Raw genomic sequence first — 13305 nt, forward strand, 5'->3', positions numbered from 1 at the left:
TTTCAATGTGGCCCCATCTGTGGATGCTTAAATCAAGAGACTGGAAAGATGAACAAACAAGACGGACCTTTCTATGAATTTGAAAAACTCCCCAGGTTTGTGGAGATTAACCCCCTCCCCTAGAATAATAGAAGCAGTACCTATAGTTTTAAAATAGTAAAAAGTCCAGTAGCACCTTTAAGACTGACCAACTCTATTGAGACATAAGCTTTTGAGAAGAGAGCTGTGATTCTTGAAAGCTTATGCCTCAATAAAGTTGGTTAGTCTTAAAGGTGCTACTGGACTTTTTAAACTTTTTACTATTTTCCAACTACAAACTAACATGGCAAACTCCTCTGTATCTGTAGTTTTAAGAAACAAATGCCCTCAGTGTCCATTGCTAGGCAACTATAACAATAACTATAACAATATTGCCAGGCTTCCAGCCTTAGTTTCTGTCGATAAAAGGCAGGGGTAGGGGGAAAGGTTCTTTTCAGCCCTGGGCCTGGCCCAGAAGCCACCACAGGATAACTTACCACATGACTTGCATGACTCATCCAGGCCTGGCTGCTTGCCAGTGTAGTGTGGTGGTTAGAATTTCATACTAGATCTGGGTAATGCTAATGTAAATCACCATTCTGCTGTAGAAGATCGCTTGGGCATTTTTGGTCAGATACACATGCTCAGCCCAATAGCCAAAATAAATGTGATGGTGGAGTCATGATGACCACCATAGATCACTGTTGCCATTTTAAAGTGATGTTAAAATGCTTCCAGGACTGGATCCTGATTGGGCCTGTGGTGCAGAGCTCCCCCCTGCAGCTTTTCAAGTGCCAAATCAGCTGTGGGGGTGCACACCCACACTAGCTATTTTGTCACTTGAAAAGCCACTGGGTGTGAGAGCTCTGGGCCGTGGACTTCACAGCATTTTAGAATCACTTTAGAATGGTGATGGTGTGACTTTGGGGGCCATGAGTTCACCATCACATTCAATTAGGCTCTCACCTCACAAGGTTGTTGTGAGGATCAAATGGAGAGGAGGAGAGTGATGTAAGCTGCTGTGCCCCATTGTGCTGAAAGGTGGAAATAATAAATATAGCTGAAGATAAGGAGCAAATAAAAGGTAGGTGGCTTGGTGGATGGGAAGGACAGAAAGAAGCCAAGAAAGAGCAAGATATGGGGGCTGCCAGAAGGAGGGAAAGAGGAAATAGTGTGAGGAGGGGGATAGCGAGGAAAATGAGGTGCCCTCTGCAGGCACAGCACAGAGATTTCCTGAGGAGAGGCTGCCAGAGGAAGGGAAGGTGGGAAAGTTGAAGACAGGGTGCAGATAAAACATAAGTAGGCTGGCGGGTTAGAAGGAGAGGAGGAAGGTGAAAAAAGGAAGAAGCTATAGGAGCTTTCAGGGAAGTGAAAGAGGAAGCTCTGATCCTTGAACTCTAAAACTGAAAAGCCCAGAATGAGCATTGTGTATGCTCTTCCCAGGCTTCAAAATTAAGATCAAATCGATGGCTGTTGTGGATTTTCCGGGCTGTAAGAGCAAATCGTTCCCAATTAAGGCTTTCATCTCAGCATCAGATTTCTAGTCGATTGGACCTGCTGTCACAATGGAGAAACCTGCTGGAACAGTCACTGGCACTTCACATGACGCCCTCTGGCTCTGAACTTTCTTTGAAAATTCCTGTGTTTTTTACCTACCACATTACCATGGTCCTTTGCATTTGGCCCTTGATCTACCTTGGCTTGACACTGGGCTATAATGTTGCCATATCCCGAACATGATAGAACACAGGCGGAAAAATGTTGGGAGCGATGCCGTGCCATCAACATGGGAGTCATGTTTCACTCATAGCCTCCTATACCAATGATTCTTCTCCTTCCTAAACCAGTCCACTGTAGTGAGATTGGGAGCGGGGTAAGTGGGTCCTTTGGTTTTTGTTAATGGGCTGTTGAGAGAATAAAGGATGGCCCTCTTTCTTGTCTCTATTTTTTTAATAATAAAGGTGGGAGACAGGCAAGCCTCCAAGTCTCCATTTTCCATTTTCCATAGTTGAAGGGCAAGAAGTTAAATTGAAGCCAAAGCCACAGTGCCAAAAAAGAAAATGGAGGGAGCCCTGTCTTTAAAACCAGACCAAGAAGTTTGTGTTGAATCAGAGTGGGCAGGAAGCCACTGCAAAAGTTTAAGGACCAGCATCTCATGGGCACAGATTTATTTCCCATTTCACAAGGCAGGTGATTTTTACTTACGGCTACCCTCTGATTTACCCTGACCTGGATAGCCCAGGTGAGTCTGATCACATCAGATCTCAGAAGCTAAACAGGGTTGGTCTTGGTTAGTAATTGGATAGGAGACCTCCAACAAAGACCAGGGTTGCAGAGGTAGGCAATGGCAAACTGCCTCTGTTAGTCTCTTGCCATGAAAAAAAAAAACCACCAGAGGTTACCATAAGCCAGCTATGACCTGAGGGCACTTTCCTCCATGTTCTGGATTACTCATTGGCACTACATATGTAGCCACAAAATATGTAGTGCTTCTTTCCTTCCACCTTTTTCCAGCAGAAAGCATTCATTGATTTCAGTGGATTTAGACTGGAGTAACCCTGCTTAAGATTGCACTGTCACATAAATTATACATAATAGTTGGAGGAACTGCACAAATGGAAGACAGCTATACTCCTTTCTCCACAGAAATAGGTCAATCTGTATCAGTTAATTTTTTTTGCCCCTTGCTCCATGTTTTTTTCAGATGTTTTTGGTATCTTTTAAAGATGATGTGTGTGTTTTAGAGGCTAAGCCCTTCTAGTTATACTTGCGCCTGTGCCAAATCCTTGTATGAAGTTGAAGATTTAGAAAGAGCCTTTTAATGTCCTACTTGAATAATGGTGCTCGATCTGGGGATTCTGAAAACATGGAAGCTCCGCTTCTAACATCTTGTCACTTAATTCCAGTTCCAAACTCAAGAAAAGTTGTGTACGTTGAGTGATTTCAGCACTGACTCATAATGAACAGTCATTTTGGATGCATTTAACAGAAAATGACATATTGTACAACCCAAAGACCAAAGCTGACTTGCTGATTCCAGGAGAGCTGTTTATATAGGGCTTCTCTGGCATAGTGGTCCATTATCTCTAATAACCACTATTTCATTTCTTAGCATCACAAAGGCAATGGACACCAAGGTGTCAGCCTTTTAATGCCATCACTACATGGTGTCATCAGCCACATCACAATCTTAATTTATCTTGTACTATATATGCACATAAGCATATCACTTTCTGTTTCCTCTTTCTATGATGCAACCTATTCTATGATGGATATAGGAACAGGAATTGAGTATCATACATTTCCTCAGCTTTACCTTTCTTCAGGTATTTGGTTCCAGTGCCAAATATATGTTCATGGATGTTTACATGCAGGTACATCAACCACATTTTCCCCACTTCTTGTGAGAAACAGCAGTGTAATGCTGGCGGTTCTGCAGCAATTATGGTAATTCCTGAGGGACAGCAGTGTTAATCTGCTGCTGCTAAAATAAAATAGAAGTCTTGTAGCACCTTGAATATTAACAAGATTTTATTCCAGCATAAGCGCATTCAACAATGAGAGGTTTAGTTCACAAAAACTTATGCTGCATTGTGTGTTTTCATGTATGATATAAATCCCATAGATGGCGATTGTAAAAAAACTTTTCCTGGGAATAAGCCCTGGTGAATAAAATGGGACTTACTTATTTAAAACATTTATTAGCCACCTTTCTAGTTGCTCAAGGTGGTTTATAATATAAAAAAGAAACAAATATAAAAAAATATCAAAAACATAGTTAAAAATGACACACACATTAAAAAGTAGCTAAACAAAGGCTATCCTAAACAAAAAAGTTTTCAGTTACTTCCTGAAGATAGAGAGTAAGGGGACCAGACACCTTTCCCTGTGGAGTTTGTCCCATAATCATGGAGCTGCATTGAAAAGGCCACTGCTTGTGTAACCACCAACTGAGTTTCTTTGGTTATTTCTGAGATACTTCTGAGTAGACCCATTTAGGATTCCTCCCTTAATATGTCCGTTAATCTAGAAATATTCAGTCTGTGTTGGTGGAAGAGCCTATTTTAGGTGGATAAACTGGTCAAGAGTTACTAGATGAGGGTTTCTAATCTATAACAGAAGACAGGGCATCTTTACAAAATGAAGACATGAAGGGTGCCCCTCACAATGAGAGACGTATAAAAGGTGTTGCTTCTAGAGTTTTACAAATGAATTAGTGCAGCTTTGTTGGTTTTATTTAAAAGTATAATGCGAAGCATGTATTCTCTGATGAATAATTGAAACCAAACATTTCCCACTTTTATTTGACGGATAAGTTGTAAAGAACAAAGGTATTACTGTGAAAGTATTCATTATTCCGAAATTCCTTTACTGTTGTCATGTAAACTGAAAAGAAATCAGAGCAGAAAAAATTTCTAAATTGTCGGTATGCTTTTTATGAGGGGAGGCAGACCATATATGGTGTCTTTTCATGGTATAACTTTGTGCCTAAAATAAGTGACTCCAGTATAGATATTAGACTTGCGATTTGCCTAATGCTCCCAGTGATTTGCCTCTCTACCCACTGATCACTGGTGATTAGTGGAAGGAGGCAGGCAGTCCTGGCGAATGGCCCCACACGAGCTCCCACACCCAACATGTTAAACTGGAAGCAGTTAAACCGGAAGCAGTGGCATTATGCAAGGGTCTATTCTTTAAGAATTGGTGAGACAGGGCTTCCCTTTGCAGAAGCCATGTTGTTTTCTCTCAGTAAGCTTTGTTCCTTCATATTTCCTTCTTGAAAATAGTGGCTGCGGTATGCATACATGCCTCACACTTTCCACAGTGAACACAGATGAAAACAATCTATTGAGATTCTCTTACATCTCCCCATCTTCTTTTAGCAATCCTTTTATTTCTTGGTCATCCAAAGGCCCAACTGCTTCTCTGGCTGTTTTCCTGCTCTGGATATATTTAAATAAATGTGTACATATTTAAAGACATGTTTATGGTTTGTCTTGATGTTTTTACCAATCCGCTCCTCTTTCTGCATGCTTACTGATTAACTTACATTTCTTTTGTTCATTTCATTGGAGCAGACCTTCCACTTTTTAAAAGAAGCCTTTTTGCTTTTTATGGCTTCCTTGACTTGGATTGTAAACCATGCAGGCATTCTTTTAGACTTGGCTGTACCTTTCTTAACCTGGGGAATACATTCTATCTGGGCAATTAGTATGGTTTTAACTACCTTCCAAGCATCCTCTAGGGACTTGACTTGCTTATGTTTCCTATCAGCTTCCTTTTAACTATTCCCCTCCTTTTTGCATAGTCCCCTCTTCTGAAACCGAATGTTGCTGTTTTGAATATTAGGGGTAACTTTCCATTGAAAAGAAAGCTGAACTTAATAGCATTATGGTCACTGCTCCTGACTGGTGCAACATCTTCATCTCTTACCAGGTCTTCAGGCCCACTCAGAACCAAGCCCAAGATCACTGTTCTTCTGGCTGGTTCTGTAACCAGCTGGCCTGGTGCACAGTTATTTTTGATGTCTAGGAATCTTATTTCTACAGCATGAGTCAAGCATATGTTTACTCAGGCAATGTGAGATTAGTTACAGTCACTCAGTATCACAACATTTTCTGTTTTAGTCACCACTCTCATTTAATTCTTCATCCCAAGATCAACCTCAAGGATTTGATCAAACGGGCGATAGCACACCCCCAGATGGAAGTAGGGCCTTAGGGCCTTCCACTCATTTTGCTTTTGTTGGAGAGTTCATTCCTCTAATATTTTCTAACTTATTTGATTCTATGTCCTCTTTAATATACAATGTAACTCCTCCCTCCCTGTCCTGCCTATCAAGCTTTATAACAGGGATAACCGTATCCTATTTTCCACATACCACCATGTTTCTGAGACACTTACTATATCGGAATTGTCATTAAGCAGCAAGCACTCCAGCTCCCTCATCTTGATTCAGTGGTTACCACCTAAAATAATAAATACAACAATGTGCTTATATACTGCCCTTCTGGGCAGATTTGTGCCCACTCAGAACAGTGAAAAAAAATCAGTGTTATTATCCCCACAATACAGCTGGAAAGCTAAGGCTGAGAGGAATGGCTTACCCAAGGCCACTTACAAAGCTCATGGCAGTAGTGGGAGTCAAACCAGCAGAGCACTGATTCTCAACCCAACCACTATGCTACATCCTCCTTTCCAACAACTCTCACCTCCTCGGCCATCATACTATCATTTCCCAAGCTCTATCATGCTCCTTCCACAATAGAGTGTTGTAGGAATGTTTACACTATTGTCCCTTTGGAATGACTTGTGCCAAACTGGAAGCTCCCCAGTTACTGTCTGCTTTCCCTGTAGAATTAGTATAAAAGCTACTCTGCCACCTTTTTGCTATTTGCCAGCACTCTTATGGTTCAAATGAAGCCCATCTCTCTTGTACAGGATTGGCATGTCCCAGCAGTGCCGGATCCAGGCACACGGGTGCCTGGGGCAAACCTTGCCCAGGTGTTCTGCACTTTTGTGACGTCATCACACAGGGCGGGAGCCATGCCTGCTACCCCCCCTGCCCCCCCTCGATCCGGCCCTGTGTCCCAGACAGTTCCTCAGTGCCTAACAAATCTAAACTCTTTCTTGTGGCACCACTTTCTCTTCCACATGTTGAGACTCCTAATCTGTTCCTGTTTAGCTGGCCCTACATGTGGAAACTGTAGCAATTCTGAGAATGCTATTTGTGAAGTCCTGGCCTTTAACTTTGTGACTAGTAACCTAAATTTTTCCTCCAAACGACATTTCCCAATGTCATTAGAGCCAACGTTCACCATGACTGCTGACTTCTCCTCAGCACTATCAACCCGTCTAGACAGTGTGGGATGTTTGTAAGGGTCTGATTACATCTGCGCTAAACACACATTTAATGGGGGAAATCATAACTGAACTTGCATTTTACATATGACTGCACTCTTTTTTTTTAAAAAAAAAATTTTAGGTGGAGGAGGTTTCATAAGTGCACACATGGAGAACAGAGAGGCTTCATCGGTTCTTGCTTTCTACCCAGCATGCTTGTGCAGTTAGAAAAGAGCCATGGTGGGGCAAGATGGTTCCCTGACTGCATTTTTCATGTCTGCCCTGGAGACATGTATCTCCAGCATAAAGATGAACATGCAAAAACAAATTGCAAAAACATACTGGATAGAAAGCAGTGGCCAAGGAAACCTCTTCTTCCTCTACAAGTACCCGTACTCCACCCAACCATTTTGAAGGTGAGTGCAGTCACATGTAAGATGTAGGTTCAGTTGCGGTTCTCCCCATTAAACATACATTTAGCATAAGTGTATTCAGGTCTTAACCTTCACACCAGGCAGACGAGTCACCATGTGGTCAAAATGCCTCTCACAGACTCCATTCTCTATAATCCTAATAATCGAATCATCCTAAACCTCACCTCCCCCATCCATTCAACCCCAGTGCCATATCCTCAGTACAAGAGGATAATTAGCCCAAGGCTGATTATCAGCAGTAGCACCAAACACTGGTTGGGGAGAGACTGAATCCAGCCCTCTGAATCCCACTCCACCCCAGAATTGACTGGAACTGGGTGTACAAACCAGAAGCTACTGGATGATCCTCAGTAAATGGCACCCGTTTGGGTACAGGGCTCTTTCAGCAGCCAGGAAGATCTCTGTAGAAGCCTGTTGCTGAATAAATTGATATTATTTATTTCTAATAATAATAACTGTGCTTGTATGCTGCTGTTCTAGACAGATTGGTGCCCTGCTCAGAGCAGTGAACAAAGTCAGTGTTATTTACACAGTTCCTACATCTAAATGCTTGACAAAAAGCCCCAGACAAAGAGGCCTTTTCCATATCTAAATCACAAATACATTATTTAAACTAAGCCATTAATAGCAATGATCTTATTATTACACTTATACCAATCTTAGAGCCAAGCTACAAGTGACGCCTGACACAGGTTGGACACTTGTCAGCTTCCCTCAAGTTTTGATGGGAAATGTAGGCGTCCTGGTCTTGCAGCTGTAATGGAGAGCCAAGCTGTAAAACCAGGACGCCTACACTTCCCATCAAAACTTGAGGGAAGCTGACAAGTGTCCAACCTGTGTCAGGTGTCACTTGTAGCTTGGCTCTGAGTATGGGCTTCAGGAGGAAGAGGGTTTGGCCAACAGCATTCTACTTAAGATTTCTATATTTTTCAGATCAATACAGGAATTAAGCAAGTGTTTCATCCACTAAATTCCATATTACCTGGAACAAACTGTTAATATACTGATCATAAGCTGTGTCTTATGGACTGTATTATTTGCTAATGAAACACCTTTTTTCTTTGTAACTTTATTGCTGTTCTCATCATTAATCTTCTGGATGGGTTACACAGCAACAGGCAGTCATTTTTTACGATGTTATTGAAAAGCCCATCATCCACATTTAGACATCTTGATAAAGCTACAGGACTGCTTCCCAATATTAATTTCCATTGAAGAGGAGTTGATGTCCTCTTTGCACTTTATCCCTCATTGACTTTATGTGGCAGTTCAGTGTGTCTCATCTCACTATGTCAAACTGGCCGCACAGCTGAGGGTTTCTTATCCCTGACATGTTGAAAGTATCACCCAGTATTTCAAGCACAACTCCTGGTTTGACTTTTTTAAAGATAGCTTGGCACAAATTGATAGTGAACGTCAAAATTTAAGGATGAGCTATAATTCTGGAAGCAGTCAACGTAGGAAGATAATTACCATCATTTCCCCCTCTCTTTCTGTGTGTCTTTGTTGTTTCAGTTGCCACTCTGGTTTTACTTGTAGCTTTGCTTTACACTGAATAAGACCCCTGTTCCAACCAGTTCAGTGCTGTGTAGTTCAATGGTCTTCAGCCTTTGCAGACCTGGCTGGGACCCACTGCTTATGTGACCCACTGTCAAAGTAATGGGACAGGAAGAGGGGGAGCCAGAGCTATTATCTTACCTGCATCGAAGTTGGATCATGGACAGCAGACCAAAAGAGATGGAGACAGGAAATGCAAACCAACCACCAAGAGTATACTTGTAGGCTCTGGTATATCTTAGGAATGATCTTGAGTCTGATTAAAGAGTGAATGAAGATAGTTTATTCAGGAACTACAACTCTGAGAAAAACAGAAGAGATACTGCCTCAGTAAAAAGGGAGGCGGGACTTCTGGGAAGAAACAGGAAGCAGGAAGTAGCCTAAGAATGCAAGAAGGACAGAAGAGAGGAGGAAAGAAGTATCTCACTTTGACATCTATGTAACTGTCAGACCCACTGCCCCTTGCAGATTTTCTGCGTCTTCTGCTTTCTCTGTACACAAGACATTGTATTTCCAACAATACTATGTTGACGAACAAGTCAAAAGTGAGAGCAAAGAAGTACCTTCCACCACTAACCGACTTCACCTCACTGCCCTGCTGCTCTTCTCAGTGTGCATGCAAAGCAAGAAAAGAGGTAAAGCATCTTTAGTCTCTACACAGTAGATTTTTTTAAAATAACAGCTCTATGGAAGCTTGTGTGACCCAGCAGGAAGGGATCCACAACCCACTTGAAGGTCCCAATCCCTGGTCTATTCTGACTAGCAGTGCTTCCATGGAAGAAAAAACTGTGCCCCGATGCCTTTGCAGGGGTTAAATACAGGATCTTCTGCATGCAAAGCAAGTATGCTCCCTATGAAATGTTGACTGTTCCATAGACATTGCCATCAGCAGCACCACTGGACGTTCCTAATAAGAAAAAGAATGTGACTGCACTGCAGACCAAAAAGACCTGTAGCAGGACTGTACTACTTTCCACAGACAGCTGTTCTTATTCAATTAAGGATGTTCAAATATGCTGGCTTTCAGAATTTTTTTAATGTTGTGATTGGGAGTTAATTTTTCCCCCCACCAAATTTCTTTAGCAAAGTTTTTGATTTTACTGGTATCTTTTGCAGCTCTTTTGACACTTGTTTTATTACTGTTTTTACCTCTGCTTTTATCATATACTTAAGTAAGCAGGGGAGCATGTTATACATGCTTTTCATGTATAACATTATAGTAGTAGGGGGGTTTGATCCCTTTTAAAGTAATAAACAATGGGTGATTTGCCCCTTTGTTCTTTGTTGTTTATACCCAATTATTCTTGTTGTTCAAATGTGAGTCAGCTTAGCTGCTACCTTTTCCCAAGAAGACTAGTTCCTTCGCTTCTTTTCCTCTGCCCCTGCATCTAAATGCATACCACTAGCAGATTATTGCTTGGCTTAAAAGAAACCCCTACATTTGGTCTTTGAGGCAGAATGGATGTGGCTTCTTTTGCAGAATGAATGTTCAATGCTACCTGAATTTGTTTCCTTTGGAAGAGAGAAAAATGAAGTCTCATACTATTTTTGTAGTACTGTTTTTGCTTTGTTTGCAAGTATACAAGGAGACTACAGATGGAGATAAGCAGGCTCTCCTACATTACAGTATATCTGCTTCCTCTGAAAGCCGGTTTGGTGTAGTGGTTAAGGGCAGCAAGACTCTAATCTGGAGAACCGGGTTTAATTTCCCACTCCTCCTCTTGAAGCCAGCTGGGTCAGTCACAGCTTTCTTAGAGATCTCTCAGCCTCACCTACCTCACAGGGTGATTGTTGTGAGGATGATAATAACAAACTTTGTAAACTGCTCTAAGTGGGTGCTAAGTAGTCCTTAAGGGCAGTATATAAATTATTATTATTATTATTATTATTATTATTATTATTATTATTATTATTATTATTACATCCCCAAAGTATACCTTAAGTTGCTTTAGCCATTCACCACAGTGCCTATCCACCCTTCTTTGTCTTCTCAACTCAGAGGCTGCTATTTCTTTATGCCTCTCCCTTTGGCTGGGAGGATTCACCTTCTCAAACTCTCATGGATACTTCAGAACTTTCTGGAAACTCTCATTAGCACCCATTCAGTAATCATCAGCAAAAGTTATAAACTTAGCAAAGGAGTGTTAAACTAATGCCTGCTACATGAGACAAAGACATGCACAGGTCACATTAGAATTGATACAGAAGTCCACAGCACAGTCAAAACGACTGTTAACGACAATCCTATGACAGAGACAGAAATCAATGTCTAGATTTTGGTCCTGAGTGTAGGCAAACTGCAAAAGAAATTTGCTCTTTCAAGATGAACTGGAGTAACCCTCAAACTCAGTTGCATTCCTACTTTTAATCCAGTTTTCTAATCTTCTTAAACTAGTATCATGTGGCCCATAAGCTTAGTGAGAATTGAAGTTATTCAGTATCATATAACCCTTTTAGAATGGAATACTCTGAGCAATCCATCTAGTGCTGCTCAGCAAAATGAATGGAATATATTTATGAGCCGTGCTTGGTGGACTGGGTTGTGTGACTTGCGTGAGAGCACAGGTTTCTTCTTCTGCAGAAGCGGGGCCGTTGGATAAGTGACAGCCAACCTTCTCCTTGGGAGAGCTCAGCCCAGTTTTGCACAGCCGGCTCTCTTATAAATGGAGTAATAGTGTAATAATATGTCCCTGATCAGCCACAACCTGCAAATGCATGCAGGTTGAACTATAGTGCAGATTCTACATATATGCAGGGTTTAGAACCAGTAAGATAGGTATGTAGCATCCCACATTATTTTATATGTCTCAGGTTTACATTCCTACCCTTTCTCTAAGGATTCAAGGTCTCTCCTCCTTCATTTTGTCCTGTGAGTTATGTTCTACTGAATGACCAACCCAGAGTCTTCCAGAACTTCATAGCCAAGCAAGGATGTGAAGTCAGATCTTCCTAACCCTAGTCCGCCATTCTAACCACTGCAGCACAAGAGTTTTGAGAAGGTTCAAACAGTGTTTTCTGATCCAGTGAATGAGCAGTGGGGTACAGTTGACAGGCCCACACGTTCATTAAATGCGCAAGAAGGGAGAGCAGTTGTGAGAGCACTGATCCTGCCTCCTGCTGCTACACAACCTCCTGTTTCTTCTGCAGGGGTGACCATGGAGGCAGGGCTGGATCGAGGAGGGGGTAGTCTGCCCCAGCACCGCCAAAGAGGGGGCGCCGGTCGCAGCTGCCAGCTGCCGGGAGTGCACAGGCGGTAGCGCAGGTGGTTGAGCAGCCGCCCGCACCATTCGCCTGCCCAGCAGGACAGGGAGCGCGAGGCAAGCTGGCTACCCCCTCAGCCGGGGAGGTGAATGGCATGGAGAGCTGGGAGGCCGCCCACACCATTTGCCTGTCCTGCTGAGGAGGCGGCCGGCTTGCCGCGCGCTCCCTGTCCTGCTGGGCAGGCGAATGGCGCGGGTGACCTCCCAGCTCTCCGTGCCATTCACCTGCCCAGCTGAGGGGACGGCCAGCTTGCTGCATGCTCCCTGTTCTGCAGGGAAAATGAGTGGCATGGAGGGCTGGGAAGCTGCCCGCACCATTTGCTTGCCCAGCAGGACAGGGAGCACGCAGCAAGCCTGCTGCCCCCTCAGCCGGGCAGGCGAGTGGCACCACTGGTGCTGCTGCTGCTCCTCTGGCGGCATGCCGCCCTGTGTGATGACATCATGAAGTGACATCATCACGCAGTGCCGGGAGCACGCATGCACTGTGCGCACGCGCAAGGGCAGCCAGAGTTGGGTTATCCTGGGCGCTGGGAACCCAAGATCCGGCCCTGCGTGGAGGAAGTAACCGGGTGAATTCTCCTTACCAGCGGCATTCAGAAAGTAGTGTCACTGATCATGGGGCAGGAGCATACATGCAGCCATGTCTTCTGCTTGGTTGCATCCTGCCAACAACCAGGCGATAGCGCAGAGGCACTGGGTGGGCCAGAGTGCTCACACCCACTCTCCCTTCCTATGCATTCAGTGAACACACGGAGCTGCCATCTGTATCAGGTTTAGGAAAGGTCACGATCTTAAAAATAGATTCAAAAGAAATAAAATGTTTGCTTTCCTAATTCAATCTATTTGCAAGGAAATAGAAGAAAATGCATTCCATAAACTGAATTCCCCACAAATGGTTGCTATACGAAATTCTCAGTCACCGAATGGATTTCATCTAACAACAACACTTGATTTATATCCCTTCAGGACAACTTAATGACCACTCAGAGCAGTTTACCAAGTATGTTGTTATTATCTGCACAACAAACAACTCTGTGAGGTGGGTGGGGCTGAGAAAGCTCTGGAAAATCTATGACTGACACAAGGTCACCCAGCTGGCTTCAGGTGGAGGAGTGGGGAATCAAACCCAGCTCTCCAGATTAGAATCCCGAACTCTTAACCACTACAGCAAACTGGCTCTCTAGCCTGAGAAG

Source organism: Eublepharis macularius, chromosome 3, assembly GCF_028583425.1.
Source record: "Eublepharis macularius isolate TG4126 chromosome 3, MPM_Emac_v1.0, whole genome shotgun sequence".
Taxonomy (NCBI): domain Eukaryota; kingdom Metazoa; phylum Chordata; class Lepidosauria; order Squamata; family Eublepharidae; genus Eublepharis; species Eublepharis macularius.